The sequence below is a fragment of the Pristis pectinata genome, chromosome 7 (assembly GCF_009764475.1).
Source record: "Pristis pectinata isolate sPriPec2 chromosome 7, sPriPec2.1.pri, whole genome shotgun sequence".
Lineage (NCBI taxonomy): Eukaryota > Metazoa > Chordata > Chondrichthyes > Rhinopristiformes > Pristidae > Pristis > Pristis pectinata.
In genome coordinates, this window is record NC_067411.1 from 61190740 (window position 1) to 61206134 (window position 15395).

Sequence of the window (15395 nt, forward strand, 5' to 3'; positions counted from 1 at the left end):
GATGCAACAGTTGGTAAAGGTTATCTTGGGTATAGCAGGCCCGGCTGAGCATGCTTATGCTGCAATTATAGTTCAACAATAGGCCATGGTTTCCCTGGTGACAGAGGGGAATATTGGCCCTGATTCCTGATTGCCATCCAGTGGGAGATGTGCAGACTTTCGGTCAGGGCATGAGTGGTACACATGCAAACCAATCAAACTGACAAACATGTTCAGATTGATAGCCCCAAGGAAAGCAGCAATACAAAAAATAGCTGAAATAAATGACTGACCAAAGTAGTTCAATGTGCCTGAATAATTTATTTTTTAATTACTTTATTTTTCACAATTTTAATGTATTTAGTAAATCTGTTTGTTTTCAAATGAAAATCAAAGGCCAATAACTTGCTGTGACATTGGAAGAGAAACAGTGTGAGTGTAATTGCAGTGAGGATGGCAACTTGCCACAAGTTATGCTGTAGCTATACCCAGGGGCTCTTCAGTTACGTCATACAGAATAAAACTAAGCACAAAAACAGGTCCTTTGGCTCACCGAATCCTTGCCAACTGTTAAGAATCCATTTACATGAATTGTGTTTTATTCCCCCTCCACATTCCCATCAACTCCCCCCACATTCTATCACTCATCCACACACTAGGACCAATTTTCAGAGGCCAACTAACCGACCAATCTGCAAATCTTTGTAATATGGGAGGAGACCAGAGCATCCAGAGGAAACTCCCATGATCACAAGGCAAACATGTAAACAGCACACAGGTGTCATCAGAGGTCGGCATTGAACCCAGGTCTCTGGTGTTGTGAGGCAGTGACTCTATTAGCTGCACCACTGTTACCTTGAAATCTCTGATGGTGTAAAACTTAACTACTTAGAAGAAAATTTTAAAACAATGCAGATGCTGGAAATCTTAAGTAAAAACAGAAAATTCTGGAATGTTCAGCAAGTCAAGCAGCATGTGCGGAATGAGAAACTGTTAACGTTTCAGGTCTGGGAACCTTCATCAGAACTGGGAAAGAGAGAAACCAAGTTAGTTTTATGTAGCAGAGAAGATGGGGAGAGGGTGGGTAGAATAAAGGGAATATCTCTAATAGGGTGAGGCTGGATGATCTAATGTGCAGTTAAAGAGCAGTTAAGATCAGATTAAGCTTCCTTGTCTGTGTTGTTAATGGTAAAACTGTGGGACATGCCCAGCAGGCCAGTCTACTCAAGAGGAAAAGTAAGAATAAAAAGAAAAACTGAGCAAAAATGTTGACAGGCAAAAATGGCCAATTCTAAAATAGAAAGAAAGGATGAGTTGCCTAAAATTGGAGAATCAACATTGAGTCCTGTAGGCTGCAACATGCCCAGATGGAAGATGAGATGTTGTTCCTCAAGCTTGCATTGAGCCTCATTCTAACAGTACAGGAATCCACACACTGAAAGGCCAGAGTGGGAGTGGGATGGAGAATTTAAGTGGCAGGTTCTGCAAAGCTATCACCCAATCTGCATTTAGTTTCTGTAATGCAGAGGAGGCCACATTGTGAACACCGAGTGCACGACAGTGGATTGGAAGAGATGCAAATGAATTGTTACTTCACCTGGAAAGCATGTTTGGGTTCCTGGATGGTGGGAAGTGAAGAGGGGAAAGGACAAGTATTCCAGAGATTCATTGTCCTCTCAGAGGACATCCTGCTTCCCCACCTTCTCTGCTATCTAAAACTAACTTGTTTTCTCTCCTTCCCAGTTCTGATGAAGGGCCGCAGACCTGAAAAGTTAATTGTTTCTCCATCCACAGATGCTGCCTGACCTACTGAGTGTTTCCAGCACTTTCTGATTTTACTAAGAAGAAATGTACTTAGAGTTTATGAATAACATTTGACTCTTGATTTTTGAACCAATAAATAGCACCAATATTTCAAAGGTATAACTTAAGATTGTAAGTTGTGACAACATATTTATGGTATGATAGGTCCAGTATAGAACAACTACAGTCAAACATTCCTTCACACACCGTGAAAAAGACCTTCAAAGTGTCCTGCCAGTGTATTAGTATAGCAACAAAAGTTGTGGTACAGAACACTTCAAAATTCGGTGCATGATGATTCTTTCACAATGCCTTCTGTTATACATTGAATATCCCACTTCCATCGCCTTAAGAACACATGTTGGAGCTGAAAATGCTGAGGCAATTTGCCACAAGACAAATATAACATGTATCCATCAGATTATAATAAATTGCTGGATTTCCAGTAGCAAATCTTTAAAATAATTTGAAAAAAGATTGTACTCCGCTCTCAGTAACAGAGAATGCAAGAGACCCTCTGAAAGAATAAAGTCCTCCTCGTATCCATCTTAAAAGGTTGACTCCTTATTCTGAAATAGTGTCCCTTAGTTCTAAATTTTAATATGAAGGTAGACAAGGAAAATCTAAACTCATTGACGTGACTAGCAGGCAGGGGAAAAATAAAAAGAAAGCGAGAAACATGATGTTTAAACTTTTAACTTTGGCCTTTGGGAGTCACCTACAGAGCGCACAGTGGTGGAGCAGATAAGTGCAACTGCCTTGCAGTTGCAGTGACCTGGGTTAAACCTTGACCTCTGCTGCTGTCTTTGTGGAGGTTGCACATTCTCTCCGTGGCAGTGTAGGTTTCTCCAGTTGCTCGTATTTCCTCCCACATTCAAACATGTGCTGGCTGGTTATTTACTGTAGCTTCTATAGTATCGCCCCCAATGTTGTGGGTGGCAGGTGAATCAGATGAGCGAATCAGTTACATGGAAGTAAGTGGGGAAATGGGAGCAATGGGATTGCTCTAAGAGCTGGCATAGAATCAGAATCAGGTTTATTGTCACTGACATATTCATGAAATTTGTTGTTTTGCGGCAGCAGTACAGTGGAAGACATAAAGACATAAAAATTACAGCTTCTACCCCACTGTGATAAGACTATTGAACGATTCCCTTATACGATGAGATGGACAATGACCTCACAATCTACCTTGTTGTGACCTTGCACCTTATTGCACTGCACTTTCTCTGTAGCTGTGACACTTTACTCTGTACTGTTATTGTTGTTACCTGTACTACATCAATGCACTCTGTACTCACCCAATGTAACTGCACTGTGTCATGAATTGACCTGTACGATCGGTATGCAAGACAAATTTTTCTCTGTACCTCAGTACAAGTAACAATAATAAACCAATACCAATACCAATACTATAAGTTTCAAAAATAAATAAACAGTGCAAAAGAGGAATAGTGAGGTAGTGTTCATGGGCTCATGGCCCGTTCAGAAATCTGACGGTGGAGGGGAAGAAGCTGTTCCTGAAATGTTGTGAGTGGGACTACAGGCTCCTTTTTCTCCTCCCCGATGGTAATAATGTGAAGAGGGCATGTCCCGGGTGGTTAGAGTCCTTAATGATGGATTCTACCTTCTTGAGGCACCGCTTCTTGAAGATATCCTTGATGGTGGGGAGGGTTGTGCCCATGATGGAGCTGGCTGAGTCTACAACCCTTAGAAGCCTCTTTCAATCCTGCACTTTGGATTCTTCATGATTGCATCAATGTGTTGGGCCCAAGACTTGATGGGCCAGTTAACTTCCTTCATGAAAAAGAATGAGAGTGGCTTTTGATCCTCTCTGTTGCATCACTGCATTGACTCAGGAACCCAGTGCCTGTCATAGGTCTCAGCTGCAACTAAATTATTTGCAAAATAATTTTTTGGAAAAAAACAGTAAGAAATTGTCTAATTGACACATCACTGGCCATATTTTGGGAACTGCACTGGTTTAATAAGAGATATGGTCAGAACAAATTCCACAATAGCTTTTAATGGGGTCACTTTTCATTTGCTGGTCCTGATTTACCTGTAGCAGGGCATTGGATTAGTAGTCAAAGCATAGGAATTTGTCCTGGGTAGCATGAAGTCAGCAATGAAGCAAGAGTGCAAATCAGTAATAAAAGCAGATTCAACAATAATAATGAAAAGGACAAGTAATCCTGTGACAACTTGCTCATTTTATTTGATCTCCTCAGCTGAGATTGTATGGACATGGAAATATGAGTGCAAACACAGAGAAGTCTAATGGAATAAAGCATTACCAGAGTCTGATTATAGTTATTGACTTGTTCTTTCACATCTGAGTAGATCTGAAGCTGATACTGGAACAAGGGAGCTGAATCTAAATATACTTGTTTTGCTTCATTACATTTTTTCCCTAGTAATGTGGGAAACATAACAATGCGTTAGTGGAGAAATCACCGATTTTAGCAACCACAATTTGACCATAATTAGATTGGACACTTTCTTTAAGGTAGTTTTAATTGAATGAATAGACCTTTATTCTTTGAAATATTAAGGCAAATAATGCAAATCATAAAAGGAGTTGGTGTACAGCTAATCAAAGAAACCATAGGACCATAGAACCATAGAAAACGATTTGGAAAATGTAAGGAATTATCTTTGCTTGTATCAGAAGAAGTCTGATTAGTCTAGCTTTGAACAGAAAAAGATATACAACGTCCAAATGACATGGAAGTAATTAAAACTAAACTAAACAGTATTACAACACAGAAGGAGGCTATTCAGCCCACTAGTTCCATGTCAGCTCACAGTAGAGCAATCCCCATCCCCCTTCTTATTTTGTCTTACCCGATTCTCTCTCATATGTCCATCAACTCCTCTTTTGATCCTTTTACCATTTACTTACGCTGAAGGATAACTTACAATGGCCAATTAACCTTGGGATGTAGCAGAAATCCACACAGTCATGAGGAGAATGTGCAAACTCCAGACAGGCAGAACCTGAGGTCAGGATTGAACCTATACCCCAGAGTTGTGAGGCAGCAATGCAAATTGCTGTGGCACTGTGCATCATATTGTAATGCCCACTCTCAGATGGCAAACAATGTCAGGGGAAATTTGTAAGTACTGGTGGGTTTGCCCTTAGTAGTAAATATGCATGATACTGGATGCCAAACTCAGAAATTAATTCCAACAGAGAAGGTCAAGAATTCTTTTCAAATTAATGAGAAGAAACTTGAACTGCAATAAAAAATGCACCTGAAAAAAGGAACAAACTGCAAAGGTTTGCAATGGAAACAAAATACCAGTGTGTGATCGATGTTGGTCGGCACCACAACCTCATTTGTGCAAAATTTATGGGACAGCAAGAAAGTACAATGGAGGAAGTGAGCGACCAAGGTGGGTTAATGCCTATAAATCAAACCAGAAGTATCTGTCTCGCCTGTGGTTCCTGTTTCCTGTTTATTGTGTCAGGCTTAAACAATGAAAAATCATTCCTTTTAAACTTCTGGATACTGCAAAGTGCTAGGATGATTGAACATACACACACATCCGAGAGTGTTGTTTTTTTAAAGTATGTGCCTGATCGGAATGCATTCACGGTTGTAATGTAGGAAACACAGAGCCTATTAATGCACACAATTAGCAATGTGATAATGGCCTGATAAACTACATTGGTGCTGTGGATTGCAGGTTAAATATTGTTGGCAGGCTATGGATAACTCTCCTACTTTCCACGCTGTAAGACTCTATGACTCTTCTGCAAAAGGGTATCATGGGATCTTTTACTTTGATGGATTTGGGCAGAAACGGCCTTGCTTAAAGCCTAATCTATCGGATGGCACCTCTGACAGTGCAGCACTGTCTGTCTCTGTCCAGTACCTTCTAATCCATATCCAAAATCTTATTGGGACTCAGGATACTTCAACTATTTCCCCTCCCTAATTGTTTCTTCACCATGGACTCCCCCCAGCTCTTCATTTGATCCTTTGCTGTATGGTTTATGTGCTGCCTGCCTCTTTCTTGAAAAGAGGCCAGGCCAGTCCCTATCTACCACTCTCCCTCACACGGTTGAATTTATCTTACATTGAACAACTCTTCCTCACATATTCTCCAAATAAAACTCATTGCCTCTGGAAGCACATTTTCATCTTCACACTGGGGATAGAAAATACCTAACATATGTTTACGACGCTGCAGGTATTATGAACATAGAAAAGGCTTTGATGGCTTCACTCCAGACCAAGTTTTTCTATGCACAATTTTATTTTACTCTAGAAATGCACCTTTTCTGAGAAGTGACTTTTCTAAGCTAGCATTGAGAATAACTTGAACATTAATTTTAGTATTTATACATCCCACTCGAGTAATTCATCAGCTGTCACCTTTGAGTCAGAGATTCTGGGTTCAGCCACAAAGCCATGAGCACAAAGTCCAGACTGACACTCCAGTATGATAGTGTGTGTGTGTGTGTGTGTGTGTGTGTGTGTGTGTGTGGTGGGGGGATTGCAGGGTGGTTGGGTTGGCGGTGACTGTCAGAGGTGCTGCCTTTTGGATGAAACTTTAAACTGAGGTCCATTTGCCTTTTTAAGCAGATATTAGTGATCCCATGGCAGAAGAAGAGAAGACATCCTGACCAATATTAATCCCTCTACCAATATCATTAATCTCCATTTCTTTTTGAGGGAGCTTGCAGTGTGCAATTGGCTGCTGTGTTTTCGATACTTCAACAGTGACTGCACTTCAAAAGTACTCATTTGCTCTTATAACATTTGGGATGTGCAGAGATCATGAAAGACAATATATAAGTACATTTCAACTTCTGGTATTTTCAAAAGGATTCACTTGTTTTGATTTCATCCAAATTGGCAGTTCCCCACATTGTAGAGTATTTTCGAATTAGGTGATGGTAATTCAAGTCCTCGGAATTTCATACTATAACTTGCTTCTAAAAAGATCAGTGGGCCAGAGCAGGTTTCCTTTCAACACTTTCCCTTCTATTTAGAAGTTCTTGATCTGTAGATAAAAGATTTGGTGAATGACCAGCTTGTATTGTATGTTGGAGCTCCATTCTCTTTTACCACCATGCCATTCTTAAATATTTGATTATTAATGCTGCTCTATGTGTAGAAAGGAGAAAGGCACTTTTAAAAGGGATTGCAGCAGCAAAATTTCTCTTTGCACCTGTTGTTATTTGGAAGCTGATACTGGGCAAGTGGAAATTGTTATTATTTGTATTCAGGGTTGAGAATGACCACAAGATTTAGGTTGATTTCATTTTTGTGTGCAAGTGAATGGCTGATCATCCCAATGTGTGCTTTAATCTGTCTGTCACACACTAAGCAAAAAGTGCCACTTTGGGCCGCCAGATTAAGAGAAGTGTGCTGCTGTTGTGAAATTTACAGCGGTTGGACTTTGGCATCTCCTCAGCAGTTCTCTTCCACTCATTGACTGTGGCTTTAGTGTGGGTGAGGCTTTATTAGGTGCAACGATCATGACTGAGATCCTCCAATGACTCTGAGCTGATGTTGAAATGTTTCAGAGATGACTTGAAAAAGTTCTTGGAATGTTTCTTCAGGTCCCCTCCAGTCAAATCAACAACAGCAGAAATTTATTCTGGCTAGATAGTATTTTATGCTTAGGCATGTATAGAAAAGTGCATCAAACAATGATTGGAATGAAAACCTCCAGAGTTATAACCAGATTGATTTAAAGGATGGGATCTACAAGGAAGCCGGAGTCATAGCCAAGTGAACTATTAACATGTTAGGAATTTAAAACAGTTTGTTTGGAAAGGGAAGGAAGAGTGTGTGAAAAAGTAATAGATGGAAGTAGAACCATAAAGCTTTTTAGTGGGGAGAAATAAATTCCATCAAAGAGAATGTGCCCTTGAAAAATATTACAAATACGTTTGAGTAACTAGTCAGTGACTTAGTATTATTGATTTGGAATGAGAATGAGAAAATACAGCTTAATACAAGTCACTTCTAAAGAAATGCGAATGCAAATAGAACATGGAATGTGACCTGGGCATTTGCTTCAGGATCTTCTACTGAACTTATTGAATGAGTAGAAGGACACTTCACCTGTAAGGGTCAGGGGATGCTGGTGTAATCATAAAAGGATATCACAGTAAACAGCAGTGCTGGTCTGGCACCCAGGGGCAGCTCCAGGGACCTCCTCAGAAAATCCCTCACAACCTTTCCCTTGGTCCCCTAAGTAATGGGGCCCTTTTCTGAACTTACACGTCAACTTTCAGTGGGCCTTGCTTTCCTCTTCCATCCTTCTCGCTTGATGCATTATTGATGAGCACAGCACCGGATTCCTTGTGGATTGAGAAAGCAAGAAATTCTAGAAAAGGGGAATATTGCTCATCCAAATTGTCATCTTTATAATCTGTGGACAGTGGCTGTGCTTCTTACAAAGCTAAATGTGAAATTGTAAATACCAGTTAAGTTCTGGATCCAGGATATCCAGCTTGTCACTTTTCGGTGCTGGTTCCAAGTAAACAAATTTTTCTATTAATATGGATTACCTTAGCGCCACACTAACTGTTCTTATAGATCAGTGGCAATGCAGAAACACTGAAGAATGAGAAAGATTGGGTGATGAAGTAAATTGTGTTATGTCGAATTTGTTGCCTGTGATTCGTAATTCCTGACTTTTCTTTAAAATGAGGTATATGTCAGTTAATTTTGGTTGAGTATAGACAGATTGAGGCTACCACACAGCACAAGTGCACAAAGTATCCAGACAAATCCCATGTAATTAAATTACATACTATACTAAAAGAACAATTACTCTTCTTCTCAGGAAGAATGCTATTAACATATTTGTAAATAAAAGAGCTTGAAATGTTTATGCTTAATGCTAGCAGGGACCTGTGAGAAATATACTTTCTGCTAATTATAATAGAATGCTGACTTTATCCTCAGGAATATTTTAACATTAATACTCGTAAGTTAGAAAGAAAAAACTGAAGGTTAGAAGACGTTGATGATGTAAACCAGATCCAACCTACACAATTGATGTGGTTTTGGACACTAATCAATTCTTGTCTTTGTGTGGTCCAAATGACTTATCTCTCTGAAGTACAACATTCAGTGCACTCATTTCACACTAGGGTAGGAACTGTTCATTGATAATATCGATTTCCTGTTGACATTCATAAGCAGAATTAGGAAGAGCTTTTCAAGAGAAAAGTATGCATGCTTATATGTTTATTGCTGATTGGTCATATGCATTTCATTATATAGATGCTCCTGGAGCTGAGACTAAGTAAAATGGTTGGTATGTTTAAACCCTCCATCAAGAATTTGAATGTGATAATTTTTTGTATCGCATTTATGCAGTAGTACAGCAAATTCTGTAAAGCATTGTTAAAGCTTCTATAGATGTATCAAAAGGAATGTATTAACAGAAGGAAGAAAACACAAGAAGATGAATGGAAATAATGACAGACAACATGTCTAGAATGAATGAGTTGAAATAAATGAGCAATTGTTGAAAAAATGGAGAAATTAATGGTACTGAAAATGAATAAATCCCTTGGACCAAATAATCTGAATCCCAAGTTTGGAAAAAGGTGTCAATTGAAATTATTTACTGTATGTCATTTTGAAAAAGCTTTGTAGATTCTAGAATGATTCCCAAAGATTGCAAATGTAACTTCCTATTGACAAAGGGAGGGAGAGAGTATTGGAGAAGTAACCATCCTTGACCAGTTAGCTTCCTATCAGTGGTTGGGAAATGCTAGAATCTATTATCATTGAAATGGTAACAGTATAGAAAATAATAATAAAATTGAACAGAATTGACTCAGATGAAAGGAAAATCATGTTTGGCAAATCTGTTAGAATTTTTTGATGTGGTACCCAAAAGAGTAGAAAAGGGAAAGCCAGTGGATGTGGTTTATTTAGAATTTCAGAAGGCATTTGTTAGGGTTCTATACAAGAATTTAATAAACAAAATTGTAGTATATGGGTTTATGGGCAGTACACTGAATGGATTGAGGATTAGTTAATGGACAGAAAACAGAGAATGGGGATGAACAGTGCATTTGGGGTTAGGAAGTTGGGTTAGGAACATAAGAACCTGAATCAGTAGGCCATTCAGCCCCATATGCCTGCTTAATTCAATCATTCCTGATCCTTCACCTCGGATTCACTTTCTTGCACTAACCGCATATCCCCGATTCCCTTAATATTCAAAAAAATCAATATATGCCTTGAACATACTCAGTGACTGAACCTCCATACTGAGTACTGGATTCAAAAGACTCACTATCTGCTCAGTGAAGAAACTCTTTTCTTATCTCGGTCCTGAATGGCCGGCCCCTTATTCAGAGAGTGTGACACCTGATTCTGGACACCAGTCCACATCAACCCTGTCAAGCTCCTTAAGAATCTTGTACATTTCAATGAAATCACCCCTCATTCTCTAGATTTAAAAGAGTACAGGAATATTACAAAGACAGCATTCTGGGAATCAATCTGGTGAACCATTCCGTCACTCCATCTATTGTAAGTGTATCCTTTCTTGGGTAGGGGGAACAAACCTATGCACAATGTTTTGAATATGATCTTATCACGGCACTATATATGTGGAGCAAGCTATCCCTACTCTGGTATTATGTTCTCTTGCACTGAAGGGCACTATGCTGCTTATCTATCTAATTGCTCGCTGAACCTACATAATTGTTTCCAGTGATTCATGTACAGGGCACCCAGGTCCCTCTGAACACAAATATAATTTAATCTATAGTGGATGACCTCACATTTTTTCACATTATATTCCATCTGCCATGTTCTTTCACTTAACCTCCCTGTATCTCCCCAAAGATTCTGCACCCCCCTCAGAGTGCATACTGGCATCTAGCTTTGTATCAACAGCAGAATGCATATATTACACTCAGTCCAAGTCATTGATATTGATTGAGAATAGCTGGCGCCCAACACCACACCCTGCAGCACCCACTGGTTACAGCCATGCAATCCAAAAGTAACTCATTTATTCCTACACTGTTTTCTGTCCTTTAACTAATTCCCAGTCCACACCAATATGTTACCCACAATCTTGTACACTCCAATTTTGTTTTATAATCTCGTTGGCACCTATTGAAGGCCTTCTGAAAGTCCATACCACATCAACTGGTTTCCTCCTCTAGTCTGCTGGTTAAAACTTCATAAAATGTAAGAAATTTGTCAAACATGTAAATCCATGTTGACTCCACCCAATCCTATTATTAATTTCAAAGTGCCTGTTACGATTAGATAGATTCCAGTAGTTTCACTTCCACTAACTAAATCTGTCATGTTTGGGTTGGGAGGCTATAATTGCCAGTGCCACAGGGATGTGCTGAGGCCTCAACTGTTCAAATTCTATATTGTGCCCATTTTTTTGTCATCTGCAAACTTACTAATCAGCTTACCAATATTTTCATCCAACTCATTTTATATATACATGTGCATATATATATATACATGTGCATATATATATACATGTGCATATATATATATATATATATATATATATATATACACACACACATACATACATACATATATATACATAATACACATACATACACATATACATACATATATATGTGTGTATGTGTGTGTGTATATATATATATATATATACGTGTGTGTGTGTGTGTGTGTGTGTGTGTGTGTGTGTGTATCACAAACAACAGTGGTCCTAACACTGATCTCTCTAGAACACATCTCTCTGGAACACCAATACCCTCTGTCTTCTATGGCCAAGCCAGTTTTGAATCCAATCTACCAAGTCACTGTGGATCCCACGTGTCTTAATATTCTAGATCAGCCTACCAAGAGGGACCTTGTTGAATGCTTTAATAAAGTCCATGTAGATAACACTCACTACCCTACCCTCATCAATCATCTTCATCATGTTCTCAGAAAACTTAATCATATTTGTAAGTCATGACTTCCCTGCAAAAAGTCATGGTGACTATCCCTTATAAGTCCATGCTTTTCCAAATGTGAGTAAATCTAACCTCTAAGAATCTTCTCCAAAAATTTTCCTCCCACTGATGTGAGGCTCATTGGCCTATAATTTGCTGGATTATCTCTATTGTCCTCCTTGAATAAAGGAACAACATTGGCTTTTCACTAGTCCTCTGGGACCTAGCCTGAAGGACTGGAGGATATAAAGATCTCTGAAAAGGCCTCAGCAATCTTTTTTTCCTCCCAATCCAATCAGGCCCTGAGGACTTATCCACCTAATGTTCTTCAAGAGACCCAGCAGCTCCTCCTTCTTGACACCAACATGCCCCAGAATATCAGCATACCCCTCCCTGATCTCATTATCCTCCATATCCTTTCCTTTTGTGAATGCCAATGCAAAGTAGTCATTTAGTACCTCATCCACTTTTTTTGGCTCCAGGCATAAATTTCCTCCTTTGTCCCTGAGTGGTTCTACCCTCTTTTTAGCTACTCCCTTGTTTTCAATGTGTGTATAAAATGACTTGGGAGTTTCCTTAATCCTACTTGCCAAGGACACTTCATGCCCCTTTTAGCTCTACTGAGTCCCTGTTTATATTCTTTCCTACTTCCTTTACATTCCTCAAAGGCCCTGTCCGCTTTCAGCTTCCTATATCTTACATGTGCTTCCGTTTTGCTTTTGATTGTTTATAACATCTCTCGTTATGCAAGGTTCATGAACCTTGCCATCCTTGTCTTTTGTCCTTCTAACATAAAAATGTTGGTCCTAAACTCTGACCAGCTGGCATTTAGACAACTCCCACATGGCAGAACAACACACAAGATGCTGGAGGAATTCAGCAGGTCAGGCAGCATCTGTGGAGGGAAATGGAGAGTTGATGTTTCCGGTTGAGACCCTTCATCTGGACTCATTTTTACCAGAAATATCGACTGTCCATTTCCCTCCACAGATGCTGCCTGACCTGCTGAGTTCCTCCAGCATCTTGAATGTTGTTCCATATTCCAGCATCTGTAGCCTTTTGTGTCCCACATGCCAGATATGGACTTGCCCAATAACAGCCAGTCCCAATCTACTCTCCCCAATTCCTGCCTAATACTGTTGTAATTAGCTTTCCCTCAATTTAGCACCTTCTCTTGAGGTCCAGTCTTGTTCTTATCTATAACTATCTTAAAACTTGTGGAGTTATGATCGCTGTTCCAAAATAATCTCCCACTGAAACTCTGATCACTTGGCCAAACTCATTTCCCAGTACAAGATCCAGTATGGCATTCTATTTGATTTCAGATGCATAGGACAGAATCTCTGGAAATTCCTTCCTTCATTGCTCTATCTCTTTCTTCCCCTTTAAGACATTCCTTAAATCCTACCTCTTTCCTCTCCTAGTATCTTTTGTCATTTGCTGTCAGATTTTGTTTGATAATACTCCATGTAAAGGTGCTACATAAATGCAAGTTTCAATTGTAAATCAGCTTTTGGGGCCACTTACCCCATTACCTTCCCTTTTAAATCCATGTTATTTCCATCAGTTTATTTTTCCATCACAGCGATAAACGATCAAAGAAAAAGGGAAAGGACCTGTCTACATACCGAGACAGTTAGAAAATCTAAAACATCTCAGTAATTTTTATGTTCTTAAGTCAAGAACAATAGAAATGGGAAAAAAAAGGAACTTAAAATAGTGCCTTGACTAAAATGCTTGAACGATGTTGGGGGCAGATTGTTAACATACCTCCGTAAATAGTCTCACTGGGACAAGGAGAAAAGGATGAAGCCACAGGAATGCGGTCAATACAGACAGTTAGATGAAGACTAAGGTCATGGAAAGTTGAAGAAATGAATCAGCATCTTTGTGAGATTTAATCTTCCTGGAAGGACATCAATGTTATATTTGTGAAGAGAAATGAGCACTAGGAACATTGAAATGACTTTTGCCATTTTGATTTGCTTTATGGTTTATTTCACATTTAGATATAGGGTAAACAACACTATCTAAAGTTCACTTTCACATATCTAGTCATGAGGTTACCTGCACTGACTTGATTCTGATCCTGACTAACTTGTTGTGAAGAACTGGTCTTTGGATTTTAAGAAAGGAAAATAAATTAAAATAATAGAAAATGCAATTCTTTGAAAAGCAGGCAAGTAATTCCTGCTGGTCTCATTAGAGGAAGGGAGGGAGTAGAAGCTCAATCAATTTTCAGGATCTTTTCATTGCCAGGAAGCCCAGAATTTATTGCCCATCCCTTGAGAAGATGGTGGTGAGCTATCTTCTTGGACCACAAGGTGTAGTTGGATAGGGAATTTCAGGATTTACATGCAGTAATGATATATTTCCACATCAGGATGGTGTGTGACTTGGAGGGGAACTTGCAGGTAGTGGTGTTTTCATGTGTCTGGTGTCTTTGTCCTTGGTGGTAGTGGTTAAGGGCTTGGAAGTTGCTGTTGGAGTAGCTTGGGCAAGTAACTGCAGTTTATTTTGCTGATAGAACATAGAACATAGAAAACCTACAGCACAATTCGGGCCCTTTGGTCCACAAAGCTGTGCCAAACATGTCCCTACCTTAGAAATTACTAGGCTTACCCATAGCCCTCTATTTTTCTCAGTTCCATGTACCTTAAAAGACCCTATCTTATCCACCTCCGCCACCATTGCCGGTAGCCCATTCCACACACTCACCACTCTCTGAGTAAAAAACTTACCCCTGACATCTCCTCTGTACCTACTCACCAGCACCTTAAACCTATGTCCTCTTGTGGCAACCATTTCAGCTCTGGGAAAAAGCCTCTGACTATCTACATGATCAATACCTCTCATCATCTTATACACCTCTATCAGGTCCCCCCTCATCCTCCGTCACTCCAAGGAGAAAAGGCCGAGTTCCTTCAACCTGTTTTCATAAGGCATGCTCCCCAATCCAGATGGTACAACATTGCAGCCACTGTGTGCCAGTGGTGGGGGGAATGAATATTTAGGGTTGTTGATGGAGTGCCAGTCAAAATAGGTTGCTTTGTCCTGGATAATGTCGAGCTTCCTGAGAGTTGTTGGTGCTGCACTCATCCAGACAAGTGGAGAATATTTCATCAAACTCCTGACTTGTGCCTTGTAGATGATGGAAAGACCTTGGCTTGTCAGGAGATGAAGTCAGTTGCCACAGGATATCCGGTTTCTGATCTGCTCTTGTTGCAAGTTCAGTAGTTTCTTGTCAATGATAACTCCTGGGATATCGATGGTAGGTGGTGTCAATGCCACTGAAAGTCAAGGATAGATGCTTAGATTCTGTCTTGTTTGAAGATGATCATGGCCTGGCACTTTTGTGATGTGAATGTTACCGAACACGTACGCTATGTTTCTGCATGCAGGCATGGGCTGTTTCATTTGCTGAGGTCCTGTGAAGGGAATTGAACATTGCGCAATCATTAGAGAATATCCTCACTTTTGACCTTATGATGGAAGGAAGGTCATAGATAAAGCAACTGAAGATGGTAGGGCTCAGGAAACTATAGTGATGAACTCCTGCATTGATATCCTGGGACCGGGTTGAAAGACTTCCAGCACCACAACCATCTTCCTTTGTGTGAGGTATGACTTCAACCACTGGAGTTTTGTGCCTTGAAGTCACAGAGTCAAATGCTGCCTTGAT